General features: G+C 33.8%; 1 pseudogene; it reads right to left on the bottom strand.

Moving 5' to 3' along the window:
- Nucleotides 1-22,767, bottom strand: part of LOC124974942 (RNA demethylase ALKBH5-like) — a 41,851-nt pseudogene that overhangs the window by 1,865 nt on the left and 17,219 nt on the right.

Raw genomic sequence — 22,767 nt, 5'->3', positions numbered from 1 at the left:
GTTTTGTGTTTTGAAAGTCTACTGGGGCTTCAGGCTAAATAAACTCACTTGTTTTAGTGCCTTAGGACTCTAATTCTTTGAGAATTAAATAATAATTGTTATTCCATCAGCAATACAACAAACAACACACTGTACCTGCTTATCAGTGGATACTTCTAATGGTGGAACAAGGTACTCTAAATGCATCTCATAATTTATTTATGTCTTCAGTTCTTTAGTCATAGACAAGAACCAAGTGATACATTTCTAGAGCATACTTAGTTGTCCATTTTCTTCATCTCCAATCTTTCCAAATTTCTATTCCTCCAATGTTCCTCAGAAAACTTTAGGAGGTGTAAGATGCATGGCATTCACTTTGTCATTATTCCTTTATTGCCATGCATTCCCCAAAACCATATTTCTCAGTTATAAGTTATACTGTTCATCTTATTTTAGGCTTGGTGAGGTGGCTTAGGACTTTTCAAACAATTGTGTGTAAAAAAGAAATAGACTGTGTTTTAAATACAAAATGACATCTTTAACACACTGGGATAAACTGGTTTGCCACTTGCTACCCCTAAGCTTTGTCCACTAAACTATGATGTCAGAAATCTAAGCTTGATTTGTTTTAAGTGCATAAACTATTAACTGTTTCCATATGTCATAATTACTCAGTTAAGAAATTATTTATAAACCATTTTATTGGCCCTGTCTGCAAATATGTTGCACATTTTATAAAATGTGATTATTCACCATACTACAGTGACAGAGCCGCATCAATGTCTATAATAGTTCAATTCAGAAGAGTTAAACTATGCAACCAAACTGGATACCCTTTAAAAAAATGAATGGATAAAGAAAATGTGGTATATCTACACAATGGATTAGTACTCAGCCATAAAGAAGAATGCAATTATGGCATTTGCTGATAAATGGATGGAACTGGAGAATATTATGCTAAGCAAAATAAGCCAATTCCAAAGAACAAAAGGCTGAATGTTTTCTCTAATATGTGGATGCTAATTCACCATGGGGGTGTGGGACAGGAAAGAACAGAGATACTTTGGATTAGACAAAGGGGAGGTAAGAAATGGGAGGAGGTATGGGAGTAGAAATAATAGTGTAATAAATCAGACATTTTTATCCTATGTGCATATATGATTACACAACTAGTGTAACTCTACATCATGTACAATCAGAATGAGAAGTTATATGCCATTTATGTTTGTGTAAAAATGCATTTTCATGTATAACTAATTAAAACATTTAAAAATTCCATATCACCACTCAATTCACATAGTCACAGAATATGGAAGAAAGGAACTCTTTCCTTGTTTTAAAAAATATCTCCCCTATGTAAATGTAAAAAAATAAAAAAAAAGAAAAAAAAATACTTCCCATCAAAAAAAAAAAAAAAAAAATCTCTTTGCTGGGTATATTGATGCACACCTGTAATCCCAGCAGCTCAGGAGGTTGAGGCAGGAGAATCACAAGTTCAAAGCCAGACTCAACAACTTACTGAGGCCCTAAGCAATTTTCATGAGACACTATCTCAAAATTTAAAAAGATAAAAAAAGGCCAGGTATGTGGTTAAACATCAGTGTTTAAGTGCTCCTGGGTTAAATTCTTAGTATAAAAAAATAAAAATTGTTAAAAATCTCAAAATTTCATTAAAATCATTTGTTTTATTCCAATCTCTTTAAAAATATAAAACCCAATAGAATAGTACAGTTTCACCACTCTGTTCTAAACTATTATCCTACTACAAGAAATAATATGTGTGCAAATGATGAAACCTTAGAGAGTTATGCATAATTTTAAAAACACTCACATCTTAAATATAAAGCTTTTCTTAATTCTCTCTTTTTTCAAACTTGCAAAGCTGGAAATTGATCCCAGGACCTCACACATGCCAAACAAGCATTTTCCAACTAAGCCGCATACACAATCCTAAAAATTTTCTTTATAATACTACTTACTAATCAAGCAAAAGATACTTCTAAGAATGGAATGACATTCTGATAAAAATTAGACTTATTTAAAATATTTCTTAATAAAATATTATACCACCTGACAATTTTCAAAATGAACAACTATAAGGAAAATCCTACATAAAGCTTATCTTCCAAGTTTTCAAGGGTGGAGTGTTCATGCTCCTGTTTTTGTTTTTTTTCCTTGTCTTTTTTTGGTGCAGGGGATTGAACCCCAGGTTCTTGTGTATGCTAGGCAAGCACTCTACCAACTGAGCTATATTCCCAGCCCTCATGCTGTGGATACATTTGCTTCAGCCAGTCAATCCATGATAATCCATCCACAAGTGAATAAATTTTTTTCTCACTGAATTCGTATATTTTTTCTTCTAATTTCATTCACTTCAGGATACTTCAAGGCCTCAATTCATGCAGACTTTTTCCTATAAAAACTCCAATTTTTGAATTTTCCATGGGATCACGACTTCTTGTCACTAATTTGAGAATGGGAAAGAAAAGGTCTGACATCACAGCATCTTCATGTTTTGTCTTCAAACTCCTCATATACAATAGTTTTATTTATACATACAAACATATAGGAGTCAATTTTCATAAGTAGGTAAACATTGGGTAATCATGAACTTGCTTCCATAACATCTACTTAATAAAAAAAAATAGTACCTTCCCACTATACCTCCAACTGGTTCTGTATACAAATGAAAATTCACAGGTATGGAACCATCAGATGATCTCAAGGACATGTGTCACAGCAGGAGGCATTATGAAGCTGAAACATTTGAGACCATGGGACCCTGAAAATGACAGTCTCCATTTAATTGTTTTAGGAAAACAGATAGTATTACTTATTTTTAAAAGGTAAGGATTTCATAGAAGGTATTTTCAGATTAGAATATACACTGCCCAGTGCTCCACCACCACTGGCTCCTGCTCACAGTGCAAAGTCAGCAGCCTAGGCCACTGCGACCATCTTGTTCCCGGCTCTTCCAGCTCACTTCCTTTCAGTCAGCTTCTGCCTACCCCGCACAGTGCTATGCTCTCCGGTGATCCAGTGCCATGGCCTGCTCCACAGCAGCCTCTGCATGCAACGACATCTGGTCGCGCCTTCAACTATGATTCTTTCAGAACGTTTTTTCTGCATATTTACTGCCACACTCTGGGTGCAGTGGCACACGTCTGTAATCCCAGTGGCTCAGGGAGGCTGAGGCAGGAGGATCAAAGCCAACCTCAGCAACATCAAGGCACTAATAAACTCAGTCAGACCCTGTTTCTAAATAAAATACAAAACAGGCTAGTGGTGTGGCTCAGTAGTTGAGTGCCTCTAAGTTCAATCCCTGGTCCCCCCCCCCAAAAAAAAAGACATCTTCTGATTTTGATTCTAAACATTTTGTTTCTAAACATTTTGTTCAACTATTCTTTCATTCAAAAAGTATTTTTTAGTTCTTTCAAAAAACCAGGAATTGTTCTTGGTGCAGAAATAGTGCATAGAAGGGTAAAAAACTCAGTTTACTCTGGAGTGAGAAATAGCTAATACATATGTACGTATAAAAGTACTTAAATTTAGTAGCATACCAAATGATAACAAATATAATGGAAGAAAGGTAAAGGAAGGAGAATGAGAAAGGTAAATCTTGGGAGTGAAGAATGAAGAGTTTTAAATAACATGGTGGTTGAAGAAGACCTACATGGAGAAGAGTATATGGGTGCATACCTGAAGGAGGTAAAGAAGACAGGGAATAAGGAGCAACCCCCTGAGGGCCAATAATGTGGAAGTGGTTCCCCACAAAGCCTTGCAAAATTTGCCAAAGTTAAATTAATGTTTTGTAAAATTCTGATGTCTTTTCCTCAGACTCTTCTAGTTTGGCTTGATCTATGCAAACACCTAAAATTACAATGACAAAAATCTTTTGCAATACTACTTAAATTCATTGTTAACTTTAACAGTTTAGAAAAAAAAATCATGGAAAGCAATTAGAAATAATAGTGATAAATAAATACTAAAAAAGTAAACAAAATGTAGAAACATCACAAAGCTGGAATAAAGGCAGCTTTATAAAAACTGATACAAAAAAAGGGAAAGGAAAAATAGATAAACCTAAGTAAAATTTTAAATTTCTATCAGGCAAGAGGAGAGAGTTCAATTATAAAACACTCAAAAGTTTCTATCATAAACCTGTAAATATTCTGAAGGAAAAAGAAAATATGAGACCAACAGAAACTAGGAAAACAGTCATAATAAAACAGTAAATTAAAGGAAAAAAATACTAAAAGGATTTTTACAACCAAATTTAAAATATAAAATTTTCAGTGAGAACTCACAACAATGATTAAATCATCCACAATGTCAGGTACTGGACTTGGCATGGGGAAACCAACTCTCCTGTATAACAATCAAAGTATAAATGAGGAACACTGCTGATTAAAAATTAGGCAATACTTACTAAAATTTTAATTATACACTTTCTTACATGCAACAATTCTATTTTTTAGGATTTTGCCTTTGGGCAAGAATACCCTTTAACATACTTTTTTATGTTAGCTAAAAGAACTGAAAATAAGTTAAATGCCTATAATGGACTAAATAAGTTATAATATAGCTTTGATAATGTATTATGTAGGAGAAATGATTCAAGTGAATTTGCCATGATATATGTGTATGTGTATTTTTCTTTTTTTTTAATGAAACTAATACATGAACATAGTTTACTACAGAAAAACTTTTATAAGAACAAGAAAACAGTCAACCAAATGACTGCATCCAAATCATAACCCACTTCCTAAATGCAACCTCTTATCACTCTGTATTAGATTATTCTTGTGGTTAGCTTCTCAATTGAAATAATATGTGCATGCAGTTATATCTTGATTGATCCATTTAAAACATTGTAACTTCCTATTTTGAAAGATGAAGACAGTGTCCCTGCTAATTATAATATTTTATCATTCTACTTACTAAATTGACTGTATCCATGGCACTAAACATTTAACTCTCTGAGAGAGAGTATCTCTCAATTACTACAATAAATAAAATTAAATGCACCCTATGCTTTTGAACACCTTCTTCCCCTTTTGCTGAACTTTATCTCTTCTCTCACATATTCATATAAATTCAAGTCTCTCTTGTATTTAAATCTATAAATTTATTCTAAACATTTAAAATTAATAAGCAATACATTTATTAAAAATGTGTAAATATGCTTCATTTATATTTCAAGCACTGTTCAAATATTTTTCTATTTTTATATCTTTATTCATTCATATATTTTTATGTGGTGCTGAGGATCAAACCTACTGTCTCACATGTACAAGGCAAGCATTCTACCACTGAGCTACAGTCCCAGCCCAAAAGATTTTATTTCTTTCTCAATACTTCATTGACAAAATTCCACAACTACTCAAGAAAAAAAAAAAAAAACATATCTAATGTCCAGGTGAAATATATCTTTCTGACACTATTCAAAATCATTTCCCATTTTGGTTTGATGCACATGTAGAACATATTTCTGAATTTCTGTGACCCACTCTTACTTCTTAGGAAATGTGAAGTATTTCTGTCCACAGAAAGAAGCATTTTCTTTATCTGAGTTACTAATGTTATCTAGCTCCTTACACATTCTATACATTGCATTCCTCTTCCTGGGTGTATAAGTAAAACAAAACTTTGCACAGATATGTAGCTGAAATGGTGAATTGTGTGCTAAAACCCTTTTCAGATCATCCTGGATATTATTCTTTACTGTTACATCAAAATTTTTCACAAATGGCACTTTTTAAGCAGTTAGAACATGGAGTCATATATATATATATATCAATGAACTTGCACTGTTTCTTTAAGATTATGGATCACTGTTGTACCCTTCTTTTTGTTACTGTAGACTGCGATTCCACTGAGTTCTATCACTGATCTACCTTCTTAGCCTCTATCTACTTTTTTTTTTTTTTTTTGGTACTGGGGCTTGAACCCAGGGGCGCTTAACCACTGAACCACTAACTCCCTCCTGCCTGATATTTTTTACCTTTATTTTATTTATTTTTTAATGTGATGCTGAGGATTAAACCCAGTGCCTTAGGCAAGTACTCTTACCACTGAGCTACAACCCCAGGCCCCACTGTTTTAATGGATCTTTTGCCTGTGCTAAACTTTTTTTTTTCTTTTTTTTTCTGTGCTAAACTTGTATCATCAGATGCTGGTCAATTAGAAAAAGTGTAATTTGTTGACTCAAAAACATCTTCCAAATTTTGAAGATATAGAGGGAAAAGAGGGGTGGGAGGGGTTGGGGGTAAGGAAAAAATAATAGAATAAATCAAACATCATTACCCTATGTAAATGTAATGAATATTCAAATGTTATGCTGTTATTCCATGTACAAACAGAAACAATATGTATCCCATTTGTTTACAATAAAAATAAATTTAAAGAAAGAATATTGGAGCTGAAAAATTCCTATCACCTAGTGATGTCTAGTCATTGTAACATCATTGCACAATATATCACCCAAGTATTTGTGGTGATGCTGGTGTAAACAAACCTACTATATGATGAATCATGTTAAAATACAGCACATATAATTATGCAAAGTACATAATATTTGATAATAAGCAACTATGGTGGTGGTTTATGTATTTACTATATTATCCTTTATATAGTTATTTTAGATTGTATACCTTTACTTATAAGAAAAAGTTTGCTGTGTTACACCAGCAGCAACCTCATACATCTTGTTTTCCACATCTCTTAACTGCATCATTTTCTCTTGTGCTTGACTTATTCTCATGTTGTTGTGTTCATTATGGCTCCTAATCATGCAAAATCCATTGCAAGTGTTGCTAGTAAGAGTCCACATCAAATAGATAGAGTGACCTGAAAGCCAATGTAAAAGTGTGGTGCTGCACACCTGTAGTCCCAGCAGCTGGGAGGCAGAGAAAGGAGAATCACTTGAGTTTGTGGCCAGTCTGGGCAAAGCAACAAGACCCTGTATTAAAAAAAAAAAAAAAAAAAAAAAAAAAAAAGACTACAGATGTGGAAAATCAATGATTATTTTTATAAAAAAATTTTGACACATCTCTCCACAATTATCAAAATATCCACATTGGTTAACCATCCTACTGAACTCACCAGAAAGATTTTTCAGTACAGAAAAGTTGTCAATGTGACAGCAATAGATATGAGTTTTTAAAATTCAAATTTTCACTTATAGGATCAAATTTTCTCTTTGGTTACAAAATCTGTCAGTCATTTTTTCTGAATTACAGGCTCACTTGTTGTGTTTTAAGAAAATATGTTCTAAGCACTTAAGTTACAATAACCAGTTCATATGACAGCATTTAAAACTGACTGTTTTTTAGTTGTACTTTGGTACATACAACTGCTTTATGTGTATAATCCATTTGTTAACATACAGTATTGAAAAAATATACTCACAAAGCAACATGCAATAACATTATTCTTAGGACTATGTGGAAATTCTCAATTAAAGATTGTCAGGTTTAGTTTAGTTTGTAGTTTTAGGGTTCCACCCAGGGGTGCTCTACCACTGACCCATAGCTCTGCCCCTTCTTTATTATTATTTTGAAACAGGTTCTTTCTAAATTTGCATATCTGGTCTGGAACTTATGATCCTCCTGCCTCTGACTCCTGAGAAGCTGGGAATAAAAGTGTGCACTTTATGTTGTTTTGTTCTATGAATAGTAAAGAATTTGCTGACTAGAGTTTTATAACAGTTTTACACACCACTGCTTTCCACCATCAGTGCAAGACATCAATAGAACCAAAAAGGCAAATAATAATTAAGATCCCCTGAAAGAGTCTCAAAGACCCTCTGGAGGTTCATCATGAGAACAAATGTCACAGAGCTAACCCATGTCATAAAAGACAATAAGATATTTCAATTTGGAGCTGGGGTTGTGGCTCAGTAGTAGAGTACTTGCCTAGCATGCATGATTCCCTAGGTCTGAACCTCAGCACCACATAAAAATAATATATATATATATATATATATATATTTTATTAAAAGATTTTAATTTAAATGGAGAAATACTCATCTACAATTTGACTTAAATCTAAATCTAATTATTTTTATATGTAAAATCTAGATCCATGCCATCTTTGTGCAATACAGTTCGGGATACATACTCATCAATTAATTTGAAGTACTCTTGTCTAAAACCAAAGAAAAGAGTGAATGTACACTTATAATGTTACATCAAAACAATTTTTGTTAATTTTAATTTCAATAATTTATTAATATAGTTTCAACAGGTGACAAATTGACTCACTTTCCATCTACTGATTTCAAAAAATATTTTAAAATAATATTTTAGGAAATATACAATGCTTTAAAGATAACTTTTGTATAAAAACTTCAACTTGACACATGAAAAATAGCTGCCATTCATTCTTTATTTTTTCTTTTGTCTGTGAGTGTGTGTGTGTGTGTGTGTGTGTGTGTGTGGTGCTGGGAATTAAACCCAGGGCCTTGTGCATGCAAAACAAAATTTCTACCAACTTAGCTATATCCCTAGCTCCCATTCCTTCGTTTTATCAGTACAAACCAAGAAACAATATTTTCTAAAAAAGTTTATTGGGAAGTTCTTAAAACCATATTGCACATTGTTTTCAGAATGTTTATGCAATCAAATTAAAAACTGATACTCTAGGAGCTGAGGATGTGGCTTAGTGGTAGAGCATTTACTCATCCAGCATGCCTGAGGCCCTTGGTTATATCTCTAGCACCACAAACACAAATAAATAAAACTAATACTGTAAATGATATGTAATACCAAATTAGTATTTGTTACTCAGAAGAAAACTAGAAACATTGAATAGAACAACAATGTATAAAAGTTAAATTTTAACTAAAATCCCCAAACAGGATCCATGGTTTCTCTATGATTAAAAGAAGTTCATTTATATTTGTAATAGCCTATGAACATTCCCTAACAATCTAGCCAACAAAGCAATACACACAAAAAGAATTGTAAACAAAATCAAATTAAATGATGGAGTAGGCAGTACTGTAATAAGGTTCAGAACTACATCCCCAATCACCCCTAAAAATTATTTCTTTCGACAAGGATTTGTATAGTGTGATTTTTTTCCTCCAAACCCTCTCCATCACATGTGATGGCCACTCTGGCCACATGGGCTTACTTGCCCTACGAACTCTGACTTATAGTCCTTGTTCTATTTACATTACACCCAATAAGCTATTATTCTGAATAAAATTTACTGTAGCTGAATATTAACAGACTAGAAATCAGTAATTTTCACATGGTCAAGTATTCACAGGATGGTTCCTGAGTACAAGCTTAAGCCAGAATCCTTTGCCTCAATTTTTCAAATTCCTCGAAGACATTAAATAATGTCAGGTTAATATTTTAGACTTTACAGACTCTTTTATACTTAGGTACACACATTTCACACACATTTATTTATCAAGCACATTTGAAATTTTATGTGATATATTTATTGTGTACTCAATGACATATTACTAATTTAATAATAAAATGCTTTTGCTTTAATAGAGCAAGATATTTTGTTATATTTTAAATCATAATATTAGAAAACTTTTTCTCAATTCTACAATGCTCAGCCATGAGTTTATTAATGATGTGGCTCAAATCCATGCAAAAACTCTTTCAATAGGCAAAACATCTGAGAATAATGTGTATCTGGATCCCAGAAATGTACATATACAAAATAATCTCTATGAGCAATCTTAGTTCAAAAGAATACCTGAAGGGGAAAAAAATACATTATATAAATCAATATTTTGACAGAAATAAAATTTTTTTTAGCGCAACCAAAATGTCAAGTGAATTTTACAATTAAAAGATTTTTATTGGTGAAAGAACACATTAGAATATAACTTCCTCTGACCTTATAAAATAGTCATTTGAATCAGCAAAAGATGCTGAAGAATAGAAATAAAATATACCTATGCTCTGGTTTCCTCAACTGTGTTCCACACCAGGTTGTAAACATCAGGTTCTTCAGTAAGTTGATTAGAGAACATATGGACTTATTTATGGTTAACACCAAACAACTCTAATAATATAATACAGAACTTACCCTGAAAGACTTTGAGAAACCATTGTCTCTCTTACCCTAATACAGGTAATGAAAACTGAGGACAGGGGAATATCTCTGTAAATGGCAACTTGTCCTGACACTTTTTTGCTTCCCCTTTATAACCAACCCCAACCAATTTGCCTTTTTTAAGTGAAAATGTTGCTGGGGAAAAGGTAGCAAATATCTGGTTGTTAACACTACAGTGAGTTCTAAGGATGCTCTTACTGACAGAGCTGGTGGCCAGTATTATCTACCATGGAGAGGAACTAGTAGAGGACAGGAACCTGGTGGATCTCAGGAAGACTGCAGACCTACAGATTGAACAAGGAGCCTACATGAGTATGAACCCAATATGCAGGGAAGGAGCAGTCAATGGGTGGACACCAGGAAATTCCTAGTGCTAGAAAGCAAAGCAGTGGATGGGAAGGATGTGCCTCACATAAAAAAGTACAGATGGACACATGTATAAAAAACTGTTCTAACAGAATCCATTTGTTGATTGTGATATCAATTTACATATGTGTGTATTTACAAAAATGCAAAGAAATAATAAATTGCATTTTTCTGAAAGAAAAAGGTTTGCGTTCACATTCTTTAAGGAGTTAACTATTTTATGGGGAGCAGTCAGTCTTTTTGAATTTAGCAGTACTTTTATGTATGTTTTGACCAGACCTCAGGAAAAAAGAATATTCAAGCTCAGCTCTAATATCTTCAAGGCAATGGAAGAACTCAAACAAATATTTTTTTTCTTATAGTTATCAAAGGCTTTAAGTTGGATATCCAGGCCATCATTCATAATATGCTTTAAATTCTAGAGATATTAAATAACAATTATGATGAATGATTTATAATTATGCAAAAATCAATGAAGAAACCATAAATAATAACAACCATTCAACACAATTTATAGCATTTAAACATATAAAGTGATAAATAATACTAAAATCTTATCAGCTAATTTCAAAAATAGATTTTTTTTTACTTATTATTTTTTTAAATAGATTTTTATACTCAAGTCTTTTCTCACAGATAATTCTTGAGGTCAATATATCTAAATTTTCCACAATCAAGTTCTTTTCTAATTTAAGTATAATAAGGAAACTACGGGGCACTTACTGGCAATATTTCTTTCAATCCACAATGCATAAATTTATTTCTGATACAAAGCCTGATGTCCAAATCATCAGGAGATATAATAAGGGCATTTATGAGCTGAATACAAGATACCTACAACAGACATACAGTGAGACTCAGACTTTGTTTCTAACATTTGAGAAAAAGCAACACAATGGAAAGATCATGGTTTTGTTACAAGTATATCAAATATTTTCTCTCACAGAAGAGCCTATTCATATGATAATTTGTACATAAAATATTTTAGTCAATTATATATATTTAAAGGAAATAGCGGGTTGAAACTCAGTGGTACAGCACTTGCCTATCATGTGTGACGCACTGGGTTCAATTCTAAGTACCACACGTAAATAAATTAATTAAATAAAGGTTCACAACAAATAAAAAAGATTTTTAAAACAAATAGAGTTGCAGTAGTTTTTCTTTCTCACTTACTTGAAACTGATGAGGAAAAAGAAAGATGGAGAGATATTAATCACTGGTATCTCTCCACAAAAAAATTTACTAATAATCAAAAGGTAAGATCTTGTCCAACACCATTCCATACACATCCAACAGAACATGGACACATTCTAGCTGAAAACTACAAAATGTTATTAGTGGATGAATAGTATCTAAACTAGAACAAAGAAAATTAATTTTCTTTTCATCAAAAGAAACACAAATTCTCAAAGACCACAAGGTAAACAGGTTACTGATTTTGGTTTACATGGTCATTATAACCAGAAACAATATAACGAGCATTACTTAATTTATTTCTCAAGATTTATCAAGCAGTGGTTTTTACACTTTAGCAAAAATTCAACATTACTGTGTTTTTATAGACAGAAAATAAATTATACAGCTCATTAAACCCTTAAATGTACAGCATAAATGATAATAAAAAAATTACAGAATTTATCAGTTTAGGTTTAATACCCAGCTTTCAACATCTCTATTTTTTTATGAGTGGCTGAAATATCTTTTATTATCAAAAATTCATATAATAGAGGTCAGAAATTCTCTACAGAGAAGGAAAGCATTTATTGCTGTTGTTGATAATGTTATATTTCTATATCTACATTTTACTCAAAGTCCAACAAGAACTACTGAACTAACAATCAAAATAATTAACCTTGTGCTCTTCCCTAAGCTCTTTTCCTCATTCTTTAAGGCACGATTTGTATAAATTTATAATGCTGTTTTTGAATTAAAATTTCAAGGGGGCAGGGGAGATAACTCAGTCGGTAGAGTGCTTGCCTTGCAAGCACAAGGCCCTGGGTTTGATCCCCAGAACCACAAAATAATAATAATAATAATAATAATAATAATAATAATAATAATAATAATGATAATGATATAAAATGCCAAGAGACATCTCAGTTTCTGCTGGTTGAAATCTATAGTGATTGTTGTATTTGATATCCAAGCACCAAAATCGGACCAGCAAGTCTCTACTGTCAAACCTAAAGACTGTAGGAGTGGGAAATGCACAAGACACAGAAGGAAAAGGAAAACATACATTAAAAAATTTAAAACTGTATGCTTTCTGGTACATATTTACTCAGCAATAACCAGTTCATGTCAATAAGTCATGCTTAAAATGTTTTCTTTCTACTCTCTTGCCAGTCATTACTCAGCATCCAAAATGTTTTTTATCAGTAAACACTGTAATTTTTAAAGATCTCAAGGGGGGTGTGTGTGTGTGTGTGTGTGTGTGTGTGTGTTGTATATACATTTACAAACACATTTCCCTCCATTAAGAGAGGCAAGATCAGTGTCAGTCACCAAAGTTTCAGAAAAATGTAAATTAGGTAGCACAGAGAAAGAAGTAAAAAGAAGCAACATTAACTTTAGTAGAAAATATCACCTAAACCGAAAGAAGAAATAAGTAAAATTGAAAAGGAAAGAAATGATAATTCAATTTATTTCCAGGGAATATTAAAAAAGATAATTGCTCAGAGAAAGAAAAGTGTGAAATGAAACTGAAATAAGGTATTTAAATCTATCAAATGTTTTCCCAGTTCTAATGCCTATTTACCATTAACATGGCTACAACCATTCTTTGATTCATATCATGCAAACTAATTTTTTTGAATATATACGCAGATGATCCAAAACATACTGATTTTACTTATAGAATAAAAATCTTATAATCAAGGTAAAGGTAAAGGAGTTACTTCTGGATACACAGACCTGTGATCTCACATATATTGAGATATATGGACTTGAATTATCACATGATTTCACACCAATTCAGTATAGCAGCAGATATCAATTTAGAATCTATGCCATATCAATTCCCTGAGACACCAAAAAGGGTTCAGAATCTGCAAAAGAAAGTAGGACAGACTGTACAACTGCAGATGCACAGCAATCATGGTAAAATATATTATGCACTACCAGAGGTATGTCTGGCATACAATGGGAATCAGAGGTACTAAAGAATGAAAACTACTTTAAAAAGTACTAAATCAATGATTAATAGGAATGTGCTGATGAAGGAATGGACAAAGTATTTCAAGCAGAGGAATAAATATGCTCAAAGATGAACAATTTTGTTGAATTAAATAAAAGTAATTTGAATTTCAGGAATCCTTTGAGCAGGGAGATCTGATGAAGGAATCAAGAGAGATGATGCTGGACAGGAAGACAGTGAAAAGATCAGACGTGTCTTTTGTGTACCAAATCACAAAATTCAGATTCAAGTGGAAATAGTGAACATCACAAGGATATTATAAAAAGAAGAGACAATAATAGACAATAGAATCAGATCAAGAAGTTGGTATAGAAGTAACTGTTGAACAATGTGAGAAGGACTTCAATAACATTTGAAATAAAATAAGAAAACTTGAGGTAGAAGAACAGAGGTTACAAGAGGCCTCCCACCTTCATTGTTCAAACACACAGAAAATATACCAAAACAGAGATACAAAATGCAAGGAAGCTGACAGGTTTTACAGGAGAACAGGATAAATCCTGGTTTTAAAACTGAAACTGGGGTTGGGGAAATAACTCAGTTGGTAGAGTGCTTGTCTTGCAAGCACAAGGCCCTGGGTTCAATCCCCAGCACTGCAAGTAAATAAATAAATAAATAAATAAATAAATAAATAAATAAATAAAAATAAAAATAAAATTGACACTGAGATGTACATTACAGGATCAGTCATTTATTAAAAAAGAAGTTTGTCAACTGAGTATATTAATAGAAATATTAATAGAAACTCAAGAAATAGTAAGGGCTGGGAATACAGTTTAGTTCATAGAGTGCTTGCCTCTCAAGCAACAGGACCTGGGTTCAGTCCCCAGCACCACAAAAAAATGTGAGTAAGTTATTCATCATGAAGACACAATCACCATGCTTATAGAATATGGCCTCTATTAACTTGTACTATGCTACAGATATGATTGCAAAGATATAACAAAAGCGACCTTCTTCCAGAGTTAGACACAGTTTACTGTCTAGTGCTTTATTTAGTACTATGACTTTAAATCTTTGGTTTCTGACCTTTACTGGACAAACAAGCTAAGATACAAAGTTCAAGGAACATAAACACATTCAATGCTTAAACCCAACCATAAGCCAATCCAGGTTGCTCCAAGGACACCAGATCAGATGCTTTCTACATGGTTAGGCTAAGTAATTTAAAAAGGAGTATCAAGAACAGAGAAAGCAAGTTGTCAGTGGTCATGGTGGCACACACCTGTAATCCCAGTGGTTCAGGAGGCTGAGACAAGAGGATATGGAGTTCAAACCCAGCCTCAGCAAAAGGGAGGCACTAAGCAACTCAGTGAGACCCTGTCTCTTAATAAAACACAAAATAGAACTGGGGATGTGACTCAGTGGGCAAGTGCCCCTGAGTTCAATTGCCAGTACCCCGCCCCCCAAAAAAGCAACCTGTCTTTAGAAAACTTATTCTTGGCTCAACATGTTCATCCTGAATTAAGTAGATGATTTTACAAGTTAAATGATGGCTACTGGGCCTTGCATATTTCTGCATATATCTCAGAAGAAGCATTGATGGGTTTTGTTCTAGTTTTATGTATAGCAATCAACCTCAGATGATAGAGACAGCATTCTGCCTCCACAGCAAAGGGCAGACAAGCTCCTGGTCCAATATAATGAAGATCATGTCACTCTTTGGCAAAGGTTCGGCATGCTTACTGCTCATTCTAAAATGTTCTGTAAGCTCAAACTTTCTCTCGTAGAGCACAAATTACCATCTCCAATGAGAAAGCTCTGAGTGTTGAACTATCATTTTCTAAACTGTGTTAATAAGCACTCCATTCTCTAAACTGCACTAAGCATGTGTCAGAATAGCAGAAGACAGTTTCCGTACCTACCATGCATAGTATCTTTCTGCATTTCCACATGTCTGCCACATTTCAACCCTCATAACTCTAGGTCAATCATTCTAAGAAATGGGTGAGTGGTACAGGCCAAAGACCAAAATGTCTTCAGACAGACACTACAAAAAATAAAAACTAAAATCAGTTATTTCCTTAACAAAGAACCATAAAGATTATCAGCCAGCTCAAAGGCTTTGCTGATAGCCTTGTCTCCCATAGCGTTTTCACTAATGATGGTTCCAATTGAGGGATTCCAACAACTTAATAAACATTTTCTTCCCAAGAATGCCATGTATGCCTTCAAGAGAGAGTAACTTTTATAAAAGACAGGCATTAACTTGCCTCTCTCTTCAAAAACAACCATAACTGACACATTCAAATATTTTTAAAATAAAATTTTAGTTGTTTATGGACCTTTAATTTATTTATATGTGGTGCTAAGGGTTTGGGATATGGCTCAGTTTGTAGAGTGCTCGCCTGTCAAGCACAATCACCACAAAAAAAAAAAATCTGTGTTGTACTTCAGTGGTAGAGCACTTGTCTAGCATGGGCAAGTCCCTGTGTCTGATCCCCAGTACAACAAACATATGTGGTGCTGAGAATTGAATCCAGTGTCTCACACATGTCAGGCAAATGTTCTACCAGTGAGCCACAACCCCAGAATGACACTTTTGAATGTTTAGGGAAACACTACCAGTATTCCATAAGACCCTCAAACAACATTGGAAATGATTTCAGAGTTACCTTAGTTTACTATGAGAAATTTTGAGAAGAGGATGCTGATCCACTTTTTTCTCCCTAATGCAGTTATTGCTGCAATGAGAGTTAGATCATTTAAAAAGCTGCTATTAAATTTGTTCTGGGATAATCAATGATACCTCATCAGCCTTAACAGCACTCAGGGCAACTTCAAGTCATTGGCCAGGGTTTCCATGGAGAAAAAAATTGTCCTGGACTTCTTCCTTACCAAACCCAGGGAAGGCTGTGAGATCATTAACTTATCCATCTGTATAAAATTAATACACTAGCCAAATGGAAGATAGATTGAAAAATTGAAGAAGAAAACCAAATTGGTGGGCTAAGTTTGATTCTTAAGGTGTGCTGGTATTTGGGATTTGTTCTGCTGATGGAATTTGGGACTTGAAAAGCATGGCTGAGATTGCTATTTCAGGTTGGCCTCATCCTGCTGCTTGGATTCCTGCTCATCAGAAATTTTATTATACACTCTGTGAGGCAACTTAAACAGATTTCATTATAGCCTGCGTCAGTCAGAACATAGTTATTTACTGTCCCTGTCACTAAATCAGGTTTTATCTCCTTCAACACCCTACTGCAACTGGTCTTTCTAACATCACACTATGAGCTTCATGCTGTGGAAATGGGGGGTGCTGTAAAGCTAATTCAAGAGTATTTATTTTTGACCTAGGAGTTTATGACTACTGACAACACCCACTAAACATGTCAGTTTAAAGTGGTGGAAAACCTGGAACCCTTCAAGGTCTTGATACTCCCAGCCATAATTCCAATGGGGCTGGATCAGGTAGACACTTTAGGTGGGAGAACAAAGATAGAGTATGTCGCTACTTAAGACTTCTAGACTCACACACAGAAGAAAAATCAAATGTCCATCCAAAAAATTAAGATTCAAATACTTATTCCTTTCCTGACATAAATATACTACAATTCAATCAACTCTATGAATAAGAGCAAGGGTTTCAATAAACTCTTTGGAATCCATATAATGCTTTTGATACCCTCCCAAAGTATGACTCTCACAAGAGAAGATGGAAGGCACACATTAAAAAGAGAAGAAAGAAAAAGTAAGAAGAGAAAATTAAATTATGGCAAAAACCAGATTGACTACTCTACACTTACTCCAACCATCTTCTAAGTAAGACCAGATGAACCAGGGAGGACAATCACATACATGAAAACTGGATCCTGTGACAGTTTTGTTCTCCTAGGACATCTGAGGAAGAAGGTATCTCTGTTCCTGGAATCTCAAGTGCTAGCCATAGTACAGTTTGGAGTCATGTTTTCATTAGAACACTGTGATGTGGTATGGCAATCTTCTTCTGTTCAGTACACTTATGATTACATATTATCCACACATGTTCCAAGGGCATTGCAAAAATTCTGTAGGACACTCAATACCATATTCTACTTATAAATGATCTATAATTGTTTAGGTTGCTAGCAGTTGAAAAAAAGCTATCTGACATATTCAAGAAAATAAACTGAAAAATACTAATGCTATGTCCAAGATTTCATTTATACTTTCTTTTCTGAAAATAAGACTTTCAGGGGCTGGGGATATAGATCAATTGGTTGAGTGCTTGCCTCCCATGCACAAGGCCCTGTGTTCCATCTGCAGCACCACCAAAAAAAAAAAAAAAAAAGAAAAAAAAAAAGAAAAAAAAAGAAAAGAAAAGAAAAGAAGACTCTCTAAAGTCTGAGAAAAACTTTCAGATATTTCAGGTATGTAATTTTTAATGTTATTACTATATCAAATACAGGAGAATATGCTCATTTCTTCTTTTATTTTTTTCCATTTTTTAAAAATTATTTTATTGTAAACAAATGGGATACATGTTTCTCTGTTTGTACATGGCGTAAAGGCATACCACATGTGTAATCATAAATTTACATAGAGTAATGCTGTTTGATTCATTTAGTTATTTTTTCCCTTCCCCCCACCCCTCCCACCCCTCTTTTCCCTCTATACAGTCCTTCCTTTCTCCATTCTTGTGCCCCTCCCTAACCCTAACTCTAACCCTAACACTAACCCCTCCCACCCTCCATTATGTGTCATCATCCACTTAGCATGATATTCTCCAATTTCATCCATTTGCCTGCAAATGCCACAATTTTATCATTCTTTATGGCTGAGTAATATTCCATTATATATATATACCACCATTTCTTTATCCATTCATCAATTGAAGGACATCTAGGTTGGTTCCACAATCTGGCTATTGTGAACTGAGCAGCTATGAACATTGATGTGGCTGTATCTCTGTAGTATGCTGATTTGAAGTCCTTTGGGTATAGGCCAAGGAGTGGGATAGCTGGGTCAAATGGTGGTTCCATTCCAAGTTTTCTAAGGAGTCTCCACACTGCTTTCCAGAGTGGCTGCACTAATTTGCAGCCCCACCAGCAATGTATGAGTGTACCTTTCTCCCCACATCCTCGTCAACACCTGTTGTTGCTTCTATTCAGGATAATCGCCATTCTATTTGGGGTGAGATGGAATCTTAGGGTGGTTTTGATTTGCATTTCTCTTATTGCTAGAGATGTTGAACATTTTTCCATATGTTTGTTGATTGCTTGTAGATCTTCTTCTGTGAAGTGTCTATTTATTTCCTTAGCCCATTTGTTGATTGGATTATTTGTATTCTTGGTGTAGAGTTTTTTGAGTTCTTTATAGATTCTGGAAATTAGCACTCTATCTGAAGTATGATTGGCAAAGATTTTCTCCCACTCTGTAGGCTCTTTCTTTGCATTGCTGATAGTTTCCTTTGCTGAGAGAAAGATTTTTAGTTTGACTCTATCCCAGTTATTGATTCTTGCTTTTATTTCTTGTGCTATGGGAGTCCTGTTGAGGAAGTCTGGTCCTAAGCCGACATGTTGAAGCTCTGGACCTACTTTTTCTTCTATAAGATGCACTGTCTCTGGACTGATTCCGAGGTCCTTTCTTTTTTTTTTTTAAACAACACAAAATTTTAATCCCTAGGCATTTAACATAGCATGACCTGTAATAGTTAAAAATTAAAAATAGGAACCTAATGACATTGGATAGAGTCGAAGGTACATTGTTAAGGGAACAGAATAGGTTCTATCAAAATTATCGGCAAATTATCTTTGTTATGGTCACAATCTAAAGAAAATTGAACAATTTTTCTTTAAAAAGTACCTTGGTGGGCTGGGGTTAAAATTCAATGGTTGAGCATTTGCCTAGCATGTGTGAGGCACCAGGTTCAATTCTAGGCACCAATTATAAATAAAATAAAGGTCTTTAGACAACTAAAATATATTTTTACAAAAAGTACCATGTGAACATATTTTTCAATAAAAATTCCTCATTTTTCTTTATTTTACTATTTCCATTTTTTTCAACTTAAAATCAAACAACTGATTTCCATTTTAATCAGTAGCAAGTTTTACTTTTTTATTTGATGATCTGCTATATCAACCAGATTAACACATTTTAATAAATGTGAACTAGGTAGATAGTAATAAAATGGGCACCTAGAACAATTGCTTTATGGCAAAATGAACAATCAGCTAGTTCTAAAATATACCTAATTTGTGGAAAATTCAGAAACAACCAGAGAAAGTATATTTATATTACTAAATTATTGCTTCATAATTTTAAAGGAGATTGAGCCTACATAGTCCATAATCCACAGAAGAGAATCTACTTTAAGTTTTTTTTTTTTTTTAAATTGGGTGGTATAAGTTATATTAGCTTAGTAGAGAATGATACCTTTTATGCTTAAGCATACCATCTGCTACTTTTTTTCACACATTAGGCTTAATAATGAGAAGTCTCCATTAAAAGTAAAACCCACAAAAGTGAACTGGGAAAAGAGAATTTAGAATTCTCTTCCAATTATCTACTCTTTATCAGCAACATTAATTGTACCCCCAAATTAAGGGGATTTTAAATCATGCCAACATGATTTATCACTTCTTGATGCAAATTAAGCTCTAAGAACTGCATCAAGAAATTTATTTTAGTATTTAAAAATATCAAAAAATTATAATACTACTCAGTGTAACAGAAAATATAATTATTTACACAACTGAGCCAAATACTTTTGTAAAAACCAATTAGTTTCAAATACAATCAGGAAGGTATACCTTGGTAAAAGTTTCTCAAGAATTGAATCAAATACATGATTTTTATATCTATCAAAGGGCAGTGTTGCCAGATGCAATCCCTGTATTCCCAGCAGTTTGGGAGGCTGAGGCAGGTTCATTGCAAGTTCAAAGTTAGTCTCAACAATTTAACAAGGCCCTAAACAACATGGCAAAATTGAAAATTCAAACAAGAGGCTGGGGGGCTGGGGCTGTAGCTCAGTGGTACGGCACTTACCTAGCATGTGTGAGGCACTGAGTTCAATCCTTAGCACTACATAAAAATAAAACAAATAAAGTAAGACATGCTGTCCATCCACAATTACAAAAATACTGACAAATAAAACAGGCTGGGTATGTGGCTCAGTGATTTTGCACTGCTGGGTTCAATCCATGGTACCAAAAAAAAAGGGTGGAGAAGCATTTTTGCTGCTCTTCCCACTCTGCCACACTGCAATACAATTATCACAAAATAAAGCAAATAAGAGGTAGTTCAAAAAGAAATTTTTCTGAAAAATGTCATTAGCAGCATTATTAATAACAATAAAAAAATGAAGTGACCTAAATGTCTCCCAATCAATAATTGATAAATTAAATAGGGTATATTCAATAATATAATATGGAATAATAATAATAATGGAATAATATGTGGCATAATAAAATGGAATAGTATGTGACAGTAAAACATGAAGTAGTGCTACATACTCTAGCAAGGATCAACATTAAAAATATGTCAAATGAAAGAAGGCAGTCTCAATGAACTGTATTTATTATGTTCACTGTCACATGATCATATTTATGGTAAAAGTCTGGAATACCCAAAACTGTACACACAGAAAGAATATTAGTTTGGACAGGGCATAGAGAGAACAAAGAAATCTGTGGGGTTATGGCTAAGGGGTGGGGTTTCCTTTGGGGAGCATTGAAGGTACTATAAAATTGAATACGGTTAAGGTTACACATCTGAATAAACAAAATACACATTTTTTTTGTGGTGCTGGGGATTGAACAGAGGGTCTTGTTCAAACCCCAGCAAGACAAGCACTCTACCAACTGAGCTATCTCCCCAGCCCACCACAAAACACACATTTTAAATGGGTAGATAATATGACACATGGATTTTATCTGAATAACTGTTGATAAAAAATCCACCTCAAAACTATACAAAATTTTGAAATAAAAAAATTAAAAATATTTCCACACATTAATGTCTTAGTGTTGTGGATAGTAAGCCTAGAAACAGATTTTGAAAAAGGACCTCTTAAAAATATCAGATGACAAAAGATCACTACACAAGGGAAAATCACAAAGACATAAGGAAGAGAAGAGAAAGGAAAAGAAAATGAGAGAAAGAAAGGGAAAGCCAGGAGAGGAGGGAGAAAAGACAGAAGTAGAATGAGAAACTCTATTAATAAAATGACTCCAGCACATGAAGCAACTGCAGATGTCAGCAGTGGAGAACAAAGGTTAGTCCCCAACTCCTCTGCCCTCACAGAAGTCCAGATGAGTCAAGACGGGCTTTTTTTTTCAGGCCTTTGGCATCTAGACACATGCAGCAGAGAGCACACATTCAGATCTTCAATCCTACCTACTGCAGAAAGACACAAATCACAGCAACAAGGTCCCTCACCTGCCACTCACAGCACTGTTAATTGATGTGTCACAGTCGACTTATTAGCTTCACAGTTTCCAATGTCATCTAATTTTACTTAAATACCATGTTTTAATTTGAATTTAATGTTTTAAATTTTAAGATTTGTGTTTTTTTTTTTTTTTTTTTGGCTGGTATATAGCTCACTTGATAGAGTACTTGCCTTGAATGCACAAGGCTCTGGGTTCAATCCCCAGTACCACAAAAAAAAAAAAAAAAATTCTATTCCTATCACACCCAGAAAGAATAAAAGGGTCAAACTACAGAGAGCTTTAAAAAAAATAAAAAATTTTAGGTAGAGCATGGTGGTGCTCTCCATGGTGTCCTGGAAGGCTGAAGAAGGAAGATTGCAAGTTCAAAGTCAGCCTCAGCAACTTAATGAGGTCCAAAGCAACTTACTGATACCCTGTCTCAAAATAAATAAATAAACAAACAAACAAACAAACAAACAGGGCTGGGGATGTGGCTCAGTGGTTAAGCAACCCTAGGTTCAATGCCTGGTACCCAAAAAAACAAAAGAAAGAAAAAAATACAATTTTAACTTTTACATATATATATATATATATTTTACATATAATTTAAAAGAGATGCCCTTCATGTTAATTAGCACACTGGTTCCAGTGTCAATCCAGTATTTAAATATACTCAGATTTGATCATAACAACTATCACACCATAAAATCCTCTTGTTTGTTTTGATTTTTTTGATGGAAAAATTAGCCAAATATTAGTGAATATAATGTAAACTTTGTGGAA

The sequence above is a fragment of the Sciurus carolinensis genome, unplaced genomic scaffold (assembly GCF_902686445.1).
Source record: "Sciurus carolinensis unplaced genomic scaffold, mSciCar1.2, whole genome shotgun sequence".
NCBI classification, from domain to species: domain Eukaryota; kingdom Metazoa; phylum Chordata; class Mammalia; order Rodentia; family Sciuridae; genus Sciurus; species Sciurus carolinensis.
This window is presented reverse-complemented; position numbering and strand designations above follow the sequence as displayed.